Source organism: Rhinolophus sinicus, linkage group LG05 (genome assembly GCF_036562045.2).
Source record: "Rhinolophus sinicus isolate RSC01 linkage group LG05, ASM3656204v1, whole genome shotgun sequence".
Taxonomy (NCBI): Eukaryota; Metazoa; Chordata; class Mammalia; order Chiroptera; family Rhinolophidae; genus Rhinolophus; species Rhinolophus sinicus.
In genome coordinates, this window is record NC_133755.1 from 141,910 (window position 1) to 153,967 (window position 12,058).

At 51.3% G+C, this 12,058-nt stretch overlaps 1 long non-coding RNA gene across 6 annotated transcripts in view; it reads left to right on the forward strand.

Annotated features, from left to right (window-relative positions):
* LOC109458388 (uncharacterized) overlaps positions 1-10,786 on the forward strand; it is a 55,780-nt gene extending 44,994 nt beyond the window's left edge. Inside the window, exons 2-4 of one of the 6 annotated variants that reach the window (XR_012496221.1) lie at positions 1,921-8,027; positions 8,267-8,316; positions 9,035-10,786. This is a non-coding gene — a long non-coding RNA (uncharacterized LOC109458388). Of the gene's footprint in view, positions 1-1,920; positions 8,028-8,266 lie in introns of all 6 variants that reach the window. The other 5 variants (XR_002139215.2, XR_012496220.1, XR_012496218.1 and 2 more) reach the window with 5 other exon arrangements.
* Positions 10,787-12,058: the final 1,272 nt, after the last annotated feature.

A 12,058-nucleotide genomic window follows, 5' to 3' on the forward strand; every position in this document is an offset into this window, starting at 1 on the left:
ATAATTTAATCAATGTAGCTTAAGACACCCTCCAGCATTTGACAAATATCGATTGCAAGTCTACTCTGTAAGACTGTAATGCAAACACTGGCGCGCACACAGGCGCACTCACAAAGCCAATTTCACCCTGTCCTCCGCTGGTAAAATCCTGCCATTGTGCGGGTTACAGGCACTTCTTCAGGCAGCGGGAACGGAGCTGCCTGCGGGAAGGTCGGGTCACGCAGGTCAAGTGCTGGGTTGGCCCCCGTGTAGTTTCTACCTGAACACAGAGTGTTTTTACTCTCTTAACAAGTGAATTGAAAGTTATAAAACCTGAGACGGAAAGGTAGAGGAGCAAGGTTTTCACACTTTGTGGGTGAACTTCCAAAGAGGACCTGGGCTTTTCCAGACACAACCTAACAGACGTCTGGGCCAGCAGTTCCGCCACAGCCCCATCCAGCACGGCTGGTGTTACCTGTGGCTGGAGGCCACAGCCGTGTCCAAGCAGTGAGCCCAGGTGACGCGTACAGCAGGGCAGGCGCAGGGGGCAGCACAGTGAGGGGAAGGAGGGGATCACATGGTCCCTGGTCCTAGGACCGGGAGGTCTGGGCGATGCTTTCTCCACGAGCACGTCAGGGATATAGGCGCCATCTCTGAGGCTCGGTGACGTGTGTAGCAGAAGGAAGACTTGTTTGTATCCACATTTCAGGCCAGAAGTGGGAGGCTTTGCGGTGCAGAGTAGGACAGAATGGTCCTCATGGCAGCCTGTACTAAAGGCACCACGATTCAGATGGACATAAGTATATGTACTCGTTTGTAACCAGTAGGGTCAGACGTACCTTGCATCCCGGCTGTGTGGGGGTGCGAGACGGGGGAAACGTCCTGCTCTGGAACAGGGAATTGGAATGTAGATTCTGATTTAGAAAATAGAAAAGCATCACAGCAGTCAGCCTTTAGGAGATAAATGAATTAACCTTAATCAAGTGTGATAGACGTCAGATAAGGGCTCAGAGAGACCCTCTGTGCCTTTGTTTCCCTTTAATGATGTATAGGTGTCATCCCAACATCAGGCTTGAACAAATGTGATGACTGGGCTGTTGGTGGACAGAGGTTTGGAAATGTCCTTGTCGTCGTCTTAGGTGAGCCCACAGGGCCGTGTGGACCTGCACATCTGCCCTGGGTCGCAGTGCCTTCAGATTCGAACCCCAAACATAAACATGACACGACACAGTCTGAGCCGGTGACGAACAAGGTGGCACTCTGGTGGCTTTCTCTGTGCCCCACAGAGTCTCCCGAAGGCATAGCCATGCCCCCCGTCCCTCCCCCCACTGCCCTTAATGCTCCATTGCTCGTGCAGCACTTGAGCTACAAGAGAGTCCGTTCAGAGCGTCCACACCCGGTAGCTGGTTCTGGGTGTCCTTGCAGATAACTGGCCATTGGCGTCGCCACCACAGGGTGTGCTGTTGGGGGTTGTCATGCAGTGGTCTGTAAATGGCAGCCTGCAGGGTGGACGCCCGGTGGCGGCCCCGCCCTGTGGCCCGTCCTTCCTGAGCCTGAGCTTAGCCGGGAAGCCTGTCCTGTTCCAGGCAGTGGGCGGCACACGGCTACAGTTTCTTCCAGGAACCCCTGTGAGGAGCCATGTGAAGTGCATGGTTTACTACTGTGAGAACATTTTTTAAAAATATGATTTCGTTGTTTGTAGAAATGCTTAGAAGTCCTATTTTCTGTTGTGTTGTCTTCTTACTCCCTGGAAAAAAAATGTAAAATAAGACCTGAGTGCAAAAATGAAGTAAGAATTGATAAGATGATATGAGCGAACATATTTAGAAAGTAGTGTAACAATGTACCAGCCACTCGGACATGGCCCGGGGCTCAGGGGTCCTGCTCTGGCTGGGAGAACAAATCAGGGTGCAGCTGTTGAAATCCTGTTTCCTCCCGCAGGGAGATAACCGTCTGTTGCTGGGATTGTTGCTGCGAGAGGGAACCGACTCGCTCTGACTTTAGTTCCTGGATGTTGGATGCTTGTAAAGTGCTGCTTCTGAACGAAAGGTAATTACAGTGTTTAATAGCAACTCCAGGAAGTGCGTTTTCTGCAACTTGGTTTTCTTCTCTGTGGCTAATAGAAGCTCGAGCAAAGCCACCGGCTCTTCCCCTGGTCGGGGCTGCTTTTGGGCAAAGTCCCCTGAGAGAACATTTATTTGATGAGAATGTGGAAAAAGAGAGAAGGCTTGAGAGAACAGGAGAGAAAGGCTAAGCAAGGCAGGGGGAAGTAAGAAAACAGAACCATTTCCTCACTCCTGGTCTGGAACCAGTGTCCTGACAGCAGGGCCCACTGGGGTCCAGGAGCGGCCTATTCACCTGAAAACAAAAGGCTTTCAGAGTCAGAGGCAGCAAGTGTTGGTTTGAGATCCGTGAGAATAGCTGTGCAGGAAGCGCTGATTGAGGCAGGAGCCCGAATAGGGTTCTGAGGAGACAAAGGCCAGGGGTGTTTATGAGAAGGAGGGGACAATGACATCCACAGAAGGAAGGCATTGCTATTGGTGCAGATAATATGACATAGTGACACTGACGCTGTATTACTTTATATTAGTGACAGGTGTACAGCCTAGTGGTTAGACATTTACATAACTTACAAAGGGACCACAACAGTGTTTTTAATTTTCAGTCCACAGTCATCAGTCCTGTAGTCATGACGTCTGCTTTCCTGTTACCTTTGCAAGCTGTCCTTTGGGACGCAGAGTCGCCCGAGGCTGTCCAGTGGTTTCTTTGCCCTGTTTTAACAACCCAGAGGGTTGAGGCATCACACACGCGGGGTCCTGGGCATAGGGCTCTGGCTCCGTTTCCATTATTTTTTGTAACTGTCCTGAAGAAGAAGGTGGAGTCCCCTGGTTTGGGAACAGACACAGGCCAGCCAGCAGCCAGCGGGGCGTGGCCTCAATGCCTGCAGCTCGCCAGCCGCCCAAGGCACTTCCTGTTACTAAACTGAGTTTTCTCCTCGGGAAGCTAACTCTCCAACACCTTTACCTGCACACAGAGGAATGTCTGGAAATGCGTCCAGGTGACTGGCACTATCATCTGCTCAGGAAGGGGATGTGAGGGTCTTGTCTGCCGAGAGCCCCCAGGCAGCTCCACTCCCTCCTCCCTCCCCAGCACGCAGCCCAGGGCCTGTGGGTCTGCGTCTGTCCCCACCTGTCCTTGGGCCCACCTGGGTGACGTCCTGCCTGCTACAGCCTGAGCCGGCAGCCCACTCAGACAGATCCTGTCCTGTGCGTGTCTGCTGAGGTGGAGAAGATACCTGGGAGCTACTACCGATAGCAAGAGCATTTCTGGAAGAAGACATTTACTTTAAGTGCGTGAAACTGATTTTCAGGAGATAATGCCGGCTCCAAGCAATTTTATTCCTATAAATGTACCTTCTTTTCACAACAGTAATGTGACCATGTTACAAAAATATGTATAGAATAGAGAGGAGAAAAAATGCCCCTGCCCGAGAGAAGCACGGTTTGCGTGGCTGCACCGTTATTTTAGGGTAATTCCTTCTGGTCCCATCTCAACGGTTACGGCTGCAGTCGTGCTCGTAAAGCACAGGCAGCTGTGTGTGTGTTTGTACTTGGAATGCAGGCATCGGCATGCCTTCATTTTTGCCGCATCGATTTTAAGCTTTGGTTGAGAGGAAGAATTAGAATTTTTCTAACTTGTCTATTTCCCACAGCGTGTGTTCCTTTGCTTTTATACACCCACCCTGCCACATGGGTGGAGGGGGGACCCTTAAACCTCCCACTAGGTGGATTTCAGGGTCCTCGAGTTTCATGTTGATTCAGCGTCTTAGGGGACATACTCAGCCTTTGGAGCCTCCCCTCCCCCGTCTCTGGGAGCAAGGGGTGTGGTCAGTGTGGGTCTGCGTGGCCGTGGAGGTTGTATGTGCCACCTAGTGACAGGCGGGCGCTGGTCCCTCCACAGGGAGGTCGCCAAGCTCCGAATCCCGCCTCCCTGAGTTCTCCCGCCACCCCAGCCCCTGCACGTCTCTGTGGGAATCCCCAGACATCTGAAGACCGTGAGGAGCCTTCTCCCATGTCCCAGTGTCACCTAGCAGCACCTACTTGGACACGCCTCCACACCAGGCTGGGGTGGCGTGCCGTGCGGGCAGGAGACCTGTGGGGGCGCGTCCGCGGGGCTCCCCATCCTTCTCTGGGATTCCCGTGGGGCCTGCCTTCGGCTTCCATCCTTAGAGGCCAGACAGAGAAGAGCGTTGCTTTGAACTCCTTGCTCTGCCTCTTCTTTACTTGAAAGGTCCTGCTGGTCACGGAGGCCTCTCCCAGGCAGGTGGGGTTGCTGTATCACACCCTCAGTTAACTTCTCCCGTCACTTCGCACAGACTCTTCCAGGCCTGGCCTCTGGTTCAGAGAAGCTTCAGGAACTTCACCTATGCATGCGTGTGTCTGTGAGTGGATGCTCACGTACGTATGTTTACGCAGAAGCCATACCTGTTTATCCTCTCACACCCTCGACTTCTGAGAACATTGTTCAGGAGAGATGCAAATGTCTCATGTTGTTACTCAAAGTCTGAATAATGCCTCCTGTTTTACTTTGCATTCCTGCTCTGACAGTCTCATCTTCCCTGAGGCAAGTGGCTGTTTCTGGCCCGTGAGCAGTAAGATCACATATATGGAGAGGCACGAGAAAAGCACATTAGTTTAATTATACCTTAGATGACGTCTTGTACCAATATTTGCCTTTTTTGTCATGTTTCCTAGACACCTGTTGGCAATGGCACGCATCCGAGCACGCAGACGAGGTGACGCTGGCAGGCGAGTGTGTGCAGCCGCGGGCCGCACGGAGCAGGTGTCCCATCCTTCTCACGTTACACGCACTGAGGCCGCCAGGGCCTCTGGCTCGCAGGCTGAGTTTGTGGTCTGTGGGCAGAGGCTGCTCCGAGGCTGGGCACACACTCCGGAGGTGCTGGGCCTGTGAATATTCCGGGCTCGCTTGCTCGTCCCCCTACGTCACTAGCCACAGAGGCGAGGCCACTGCACTTTGGGCACCTTTCTGAGGTGGCTGGGAAAGTGGGCGTGTCTGACAAGCTGCGAGAGCAAGCTGTGCAAGCTCAGAGAGTGTGAATGCAGGTGTTCCTGTGGGAAGCTCCAGGGTCCTTCCTGGACAGTTCTTCCTTATATCTTGTAAATAGCTTTTCTCTGCTGAGCCCAGGAAGTCCTGAAATGGAGTAAGATAAAGTAAAAAGTTGCTTCCATTGCCCAGACCCAGTTTTGAAAGCTGGGGGAATGGTAGGAAACGCCTCCTTTCTGCCTAACCCACTGTGCTCTCACTGAGAAGGTGGGTTCCAGGCCTGCTTTTCCTGATGCATGCCGAGCAGAGGAAACTGGGGACCATTCCAGAGATGGCAGAGTGCAGTGGAGATCAGGAAAGCAGGTCCTACTCAGCTCTGGCCTGCGGTAACAGCCAGGCACCCTCATCTCAGGTTTCCCACTTGCAGGTGCTCAGCGAGCCTTGGGCATCTCAGCCTTCCCTTGTGTTACCTCCTGGTCGGGGACTTGGGTGGAGGTCCAGTGGTCATGAGCTGGGTTTCAGAGGCTGACATGTGGGTTTGAATCCTACACAGGACACACATGAGCTCTCCAAACCCCAGGAGGCTGGTAGGGATTTTCATGATCCTGTTCTAAAGAAACTAATCAGCAGAGACTTTCGGGCATCTTGCAGTTACTGTCAGAAACTCGTCTTGCAGCTCAAGAAGCACCATTACAGAGAGACAAAGGGATGTGCGTCCATGTGAAGTGAGCACCTAGCAGTTGTGACCCCACTGGCACATCACACTTTCTCAGAAACGTTCCCGCCTAAGCCTTCACATACTGAACCCGCAGGGCCACACGTCCCGCCTGCTCGGGGACGGTCAGCGCTTCACACAGCACTGGCCCGTCTAGCGGGTGCCGAGTGTGGGCCCTGAGGGTGCCTCCCCAAAGCCTTGGCACGCACACACACTCACACTCACCTTCCAGAACGTGGACTGGTCAGCCCGTGTTTGCACTGCTGTCTGCCGTCCACTTGTCTGAAACACGTGCCCACTGCCATCTCACACTGTGCTTTTGCATCGCCAGGCCAGCCCTCACAGGGCCCCGCAGGCGTCATCACAGCTCCTCCCGGAGGAGGGCTCGCGGCTCAGGAAGGTCGAGACCCCAGCTGGCTGGGCGTGGCCGCGGGACACTTGGGGCCTGACCGGTGCCCTTCCTGTTATGTCCCCAGCCTCTCAGTCAGAGAGAAGTGTGTTTGCGAAGCTGTGCTGTGGCCACGAGACCACACGACTCTGCTAGCATCCTCATGGCCTCCACGTGGCGTCCAGACCCGCCGCCCTCCTCGGTCCTGCTGACACCCCTTCCCCCCCTTCCCCCTCCCCGTCATTATAATGACGTCCCCGCTCTGGAGACCTGTCACAAGCTCCCGCTCAGCTACCTTCCGAATGTGCCCTTGTTCAGGTCCTCGCCATCCCTTACCTGGAACTTAAAATGTCCCAAGTGTCCCGCTGCCTGTGACCCAGCTCATCTGTGTAAACGCATGAGTGCCTTTCTCCTGGAGCAGGACGGTCGCAGTTCCCTCCCAAACATCACCAGCTTCTGCTCCCCTCTCACTGTGAATGGAACCTGACCTTCAGGCTCATTCTCGGGCTCACCCACCTCCGGACCCACCTTTGCCCTCGCACATTTCTACTGTGTGGCTACCTGCAAACCCACACTCTTCTCCACACTCGTGGATAGAACCTTTTGGTTCTATCCACGCCTCAAGGTTCCAGCCATTTATTTCTTTCACGAGGACCCTGGGTCCTTCCTTCTGTCACTAGCACTTTGTATTTGTATCGTTGTCAATTGTGCAAAGTCTCCTCGGCAGCAGACCCAAGGCCCACACCTCACCCAGCACCCGCCCCAGGCGGCTGGCCTCATTCCCTTACTTGGATCATATTTACCATTTTAGGACAATAAACCGGCGCTCAGGTAACGTGCATTGCTGCATATTAAATGCCCGACTTCAAAGCTGTGGGTATGAAGACACGCACATCAGGACATGGAGTGACGTCTCAGTGGTCGCAGCTGAGCGACATCCAACATCAAAAACCAGGAACGCAGCATCACACAGATGCCGGCACTGGCTGCCATGGGGACGGCTGTGGTGCGAGCCTCAGGCTGCAGGGTACGAGATGGGCGGTTCAGTCAACCGTGTGTCTCAGCCCTGCAATGGGAGGAGAGCCTATTTCGGTCCCACGTATGTGGAAGCATCAATTTTTTTCCCTTCCAAAATGAGTTGTGTTGTCACCACATTAAATCTGCTGTGAAATAAGTGTCTGCCAACACGTGGGCTTTTGGTTAATTATTGTCTTTTTATAAAAGAACTGTGCTTTAATTGATACATTTTTCTTTTACTTAAGACATTAATGAGGTGTTATTCTGGCCTCATCATAGGGAAATTCTGTAAATAGCGTCCTGTTGGAATGATGACAAATGGCATTTGGAAAGTGTTAATGCCAATTTCTTTGTCATCCTGAGGGAGACAAAACAAATCAAAGGGACTGAATGTCCTCGTGGCGTCACATGGATCCAAAGCTGAATGTGTGTAAGTAAGGAACCATGAAAAACTAAAACTGAGGGTGTAAGTTTTGCTTTATGAAATTGTTCTTTTGAGGACCCTGGGTTAATTGGGATGACAGAGATTTTTATCATCTCACCATTAAAAAAACGTTTTCTCTTTCCAGTGAAGGAAATATGTCCTTAAGTGGGCAAGTACGTGTGGACCGAATGTACCCCCCAAATGCTACATGGAAGCCCTAACCCCCAAAGTGATGGTTTTTGAGGGGGTCCTTCGGGCCGTGACTGGCGGGAGGGGAGGTCATGATGACGGAGCCCGGTTACGGGATTAGCACCCTCGTAAAGAGAGACCCCAGAGCTCCGTCTCCCACGCAAAGAAGTGTCCTCAGCACAGACACACGTGGCCTCGATGTGGCCCCGACCCACCAGCACCTACATGTTGGACGTCCAGCCTCCAGATTGGTGAGAAATACATTTCTGGTTTTTAAGCCGCCTGGTCTGTGGGATTGTTATGCAGCCCATGTGGGCTAAACCAGATGCCTTGGGAAGTGGGCCATTGACATACTGAATGGAAAGAGTGACAACAAAAATGAAAATGATCTCTATAAAATGACATGCACGTTATTCAATGTAACAAAACACTTGCAGACATAGTATTGAAACTCAATTGTCTTGATTCTTTCATGAATCTTGGATAACAGAGGGAAGATAGGATTTGCCTGTTTCGTAGATGAAGACACCGGGTGTGCAGGTGGGAGAGACTGGATGGGGTATCTGGAGGGACCCCTCTTCTCATCCTGTCTCTTCTCCCCACCTTCCTCCCTCTCATGGAGCCCCAACTATAGGCCTTTGTCACGGTGTAGAACACCTTTAGTGGAAACTAAAAGAGGGATTGCTAAAGTGCACACGTAGACATTAGAGTGGTGTGCAGAAATTCACCGTGACGTTTTCAGATTATTTTTTATTGCAAGGAGTAGCAGCCACCTGTTACATGTCTATGTCCTGCATCTTTTCCTTTTGAGAACTTTAACCCCACCTGCTGTGTGTGTGTGTGTAAATTAGTCATAATTAATTCAGAACCTGGAGCCATCCCTGGAAGACTTTTAGGTGTATTTACCTCCAATCTGTGTTATCCATGTCATTCCCGTATGGCTAAACCCAGTAGTTAATCCCCAGCCCTGAATTCAGTGTGGTGGGCAGCACGTGACATGCTCATACCCTCCCGATAGCCGTCCTCACCCAGTTTCCAAACGTCCCCCCTGCTGGTCGTCCTCACCGCCGGCAGCTCCTGGGCTCCCTCGCTGCCTCATTTCTTCCTTCCTCGAATGAGGGCGCTCAGTCCTTGGGCTTCTTTCTTCTGCAGTGATGTCCCCTGTGTTATTCTCACCTAGTACTGTTTCAGATGCCACCTGCATTCTGAAGACTCCTACATACTAACATTTCCAGGCCAACGTCTGTCCCACCTGCAGGCTCACATCACAGCTCCGCATGTCTCCTCAGCATGTCCTCCTGGTTGACCAGTGACAGCTCAGCAGGTCCCCCACCCGTGAAACATGTGCAGCCTGGACTCTCCGCATCCCTGCCAGTGGCGTCCGCAGCTCCTCCTAGTTCGGGACAAAGCCTTGGTAACCCCTTGCCCATCTCTTCCGTACCCCATGTCCAGTCAGGAAGCCTGCTCATGGCAGACACCCTGGGGTCTGAGCCTGCTGAGCGTGGTCGCTTCCCAAGGGAGAACCGCTGATGTCGCTCCCTGTGGTAGGCCGTGGACTCCAAAGTTTGTGCCAAATTATGAAAAAAATACTAACAAAAAATTGTCAAAATATTTGTCAAAGCAGAACTTTTGACAGATTTACCCCAACGAGTCTGTCAAAAGTGCTCATTGTCTCATCTGCCAGACACAGCTTTCAGAGTCAGGCCGGTGCCTCCAGGGGGAGAGTGACCCCAGACGAAGTCACCTGTCTGGGCTCCCTCCTTGCCCAGATTTCGGCCCCACAATGACTCATTGTCTTGGAGGTTCTCTGATCTCTTTAATCAGTATATATCGTTTTGCTCTAGCTTTTTAACTTTTTCCTGAACAAAGAATTAGTATAACCATTTAAAAATCTTCTTATTGCCTTTAGAATAAACACAAACATTGAGATGGCTTTACAGTTTACATGCTTTTCTTCTCTTCCTTTCATGCTCATTTCATGTGATTTCTACACTTTAATTCTTTGCTACAGATATATTTTATTTGTGAGTTTATAAAGAACTAGAATTTCAAAGTACCTCATTCTATTCTAAGGAGATAATACTCATCATTGAACTAGAGCAGGTCAGAATTTCTTTAATAAACTGTCTTTTGAGTAAATATAATTTAATAGTAAGTTTATTCTTCTTCTCTTATGCTTGTTACGTCGGTCCTGGGCTGTCCTCATGTAACCACCACAAACCCGGCTGTTCAGACACAGGTGTGTCCCTGCGCCATTTGGGTGGGGCTTGAACAGTGTAGGAAAACAGGACCCCTGGTTTTGTGGCACAGCCATAGGCACTGGAGAACTGAATTTATGTAGCTGCCAAAATCTGAATTAGAAGCACAAGCCCCACAGTTCAGGAGAAGCTCCTAACAATCAGCAAGAGGCTGTCGTCGCTCTTGCTTGGCTGCCGAGCACATGTCGCGAGGTCCTGGGCCGCCTGAGCAGCCACGCACGACTTCGCTGTACACAAATGCAAAACACCGATGCTAATGCTGCTAGGTGCCCTGCGTGGGGGCTGGCATGGCTCATCCATGGGTGGACACCAGTGCTGCTCCAGTGCGTTAGCCTTCGTCTTCCTGTTGGGACCTCAGGGATCCTCTGCCGTACGTATGTACCTCTGTGTGTCACCAGACACGGCCGTCCTGGGGTGAGGGTGGGCCAGCAGAGAGGCTGAGCTGCGACTGGCCATGACTTGTTTCCAGAGGTCCCAGGAGCACAGTTCAGGGACAGAGGCAGGAGCAAACTCAGTTTCGTCATGAATGGGCACTAGCAGGCTGGGGACCCCAGCACCCTGGCTGCCTCTCTGTTTCCACTCTTGGTAGCTGCGGGCGCCCTGCCGTTGTGACTGACCGACCCATGCTATTCTCTGTGCCGCCGTGCCCGTGGCCACGCCAGCCACTGACCTCAGTGGGTCCCGGCGCCTGGCCAGGCCTCACTCACAAGGGCTCTGACACGGGCCACTAGACAGGACCTTCCTCTATCACGGCAGCTCTGGAGGGTCCCACAGAGGGACAGACAGGGCGGGTTTGGGTTTGAGAGGGCGCCTCTCGGGCTGCATTTCCTGGTGGTCATCTCCACCACGGTTCAGCTCCAATTTCCCTGTAAGACTGTGCTGAGGAAGAAAAAGAGTTTCAGTGATGCATCTGAAAGACAAATTAAGCTTTGAAAATGTTAAATGCAGATTTTTGCAAAAAACAAAATCTACTAGTTTATGAAGTGCCAAATTTTTATGATCATAAAGCTTTGGATGAAATGCAGCTGCGTTTTAAAATTTTTGCTGCCTACATTGTCACTTATGAAATGGACAGCAATTGAATTGTATGTTGAACTCACTTGCTTCCAAAGGAAATAGTTTTCTAATTATTGAAGCCATCTTTTGATGATACTGGAAATTAAATCTTTTCAATTTCTTGTAAATGAGAGGGTTTGTTTTTTTTTAAATAGAATTCTTGATGAGTTTATGGAATCTTGCGTTTTTCTTCTGACTTTTTAAAATTTCTCTTTAAATTCCTCAAGTTTTAAGTGTGAAAATGTGGCGAGGGGCATCTATTACTGGGTGATACAATTGGGTGGAAAGCAACGCTGGTGTAGGTGAGGTGATGATGTGGGGTGACCCAAGTGTCGGACTCAGTTAGGGCTTTGTAACAGAAACGCCGCAGACCAACTGGATGCTGGAAAAACTGGCATTGAGTTGTCACCGTCCTGGAACCTGGAAGTCCAAGATCAAGGTGTCGTCAGGGCTGGTGTCTGGTGGGGACCCACTTGTGGTTCACAGTTGGCGTCTCCTTGTGGTGTCCTCATGTGGTGAGGGGGCTCGTGGGGTCTGTGTTACGCAGGCACTGATCCCACTCGTGAGGGGTCCACTCACAACCTGATCACCGCCTAAAGGCCCCGTTCAAGTGTTTAGTCCAAAACACCAGCAAACATAGTTTTAAACTAAAACCCAGGGAGAAGGCCAAGGAGGCCATCAGAGATGGGCAGGGAAGTGGCCGTCTCAGGAGGACCACCTCTGATCTCAACACAAACTGAGGCCAGAACTAACATTATGTGTGAGTTCTTGCGCAGAAAATGCGCCAAACACATGACGGATGGTGGACCCACGGCATCTGCGTGTGAATTTCTGATAAAATTGAATGTGTGTGAACATGTGCTCATTCAGCATTTTGTCGTTAGTCAACATACAGTGTTTCTAACAGGAAACTGAGACAGTTGGGGACAGAGATGGAAGGCCATTGCCCCCTTTTAAGAGACCCTCAG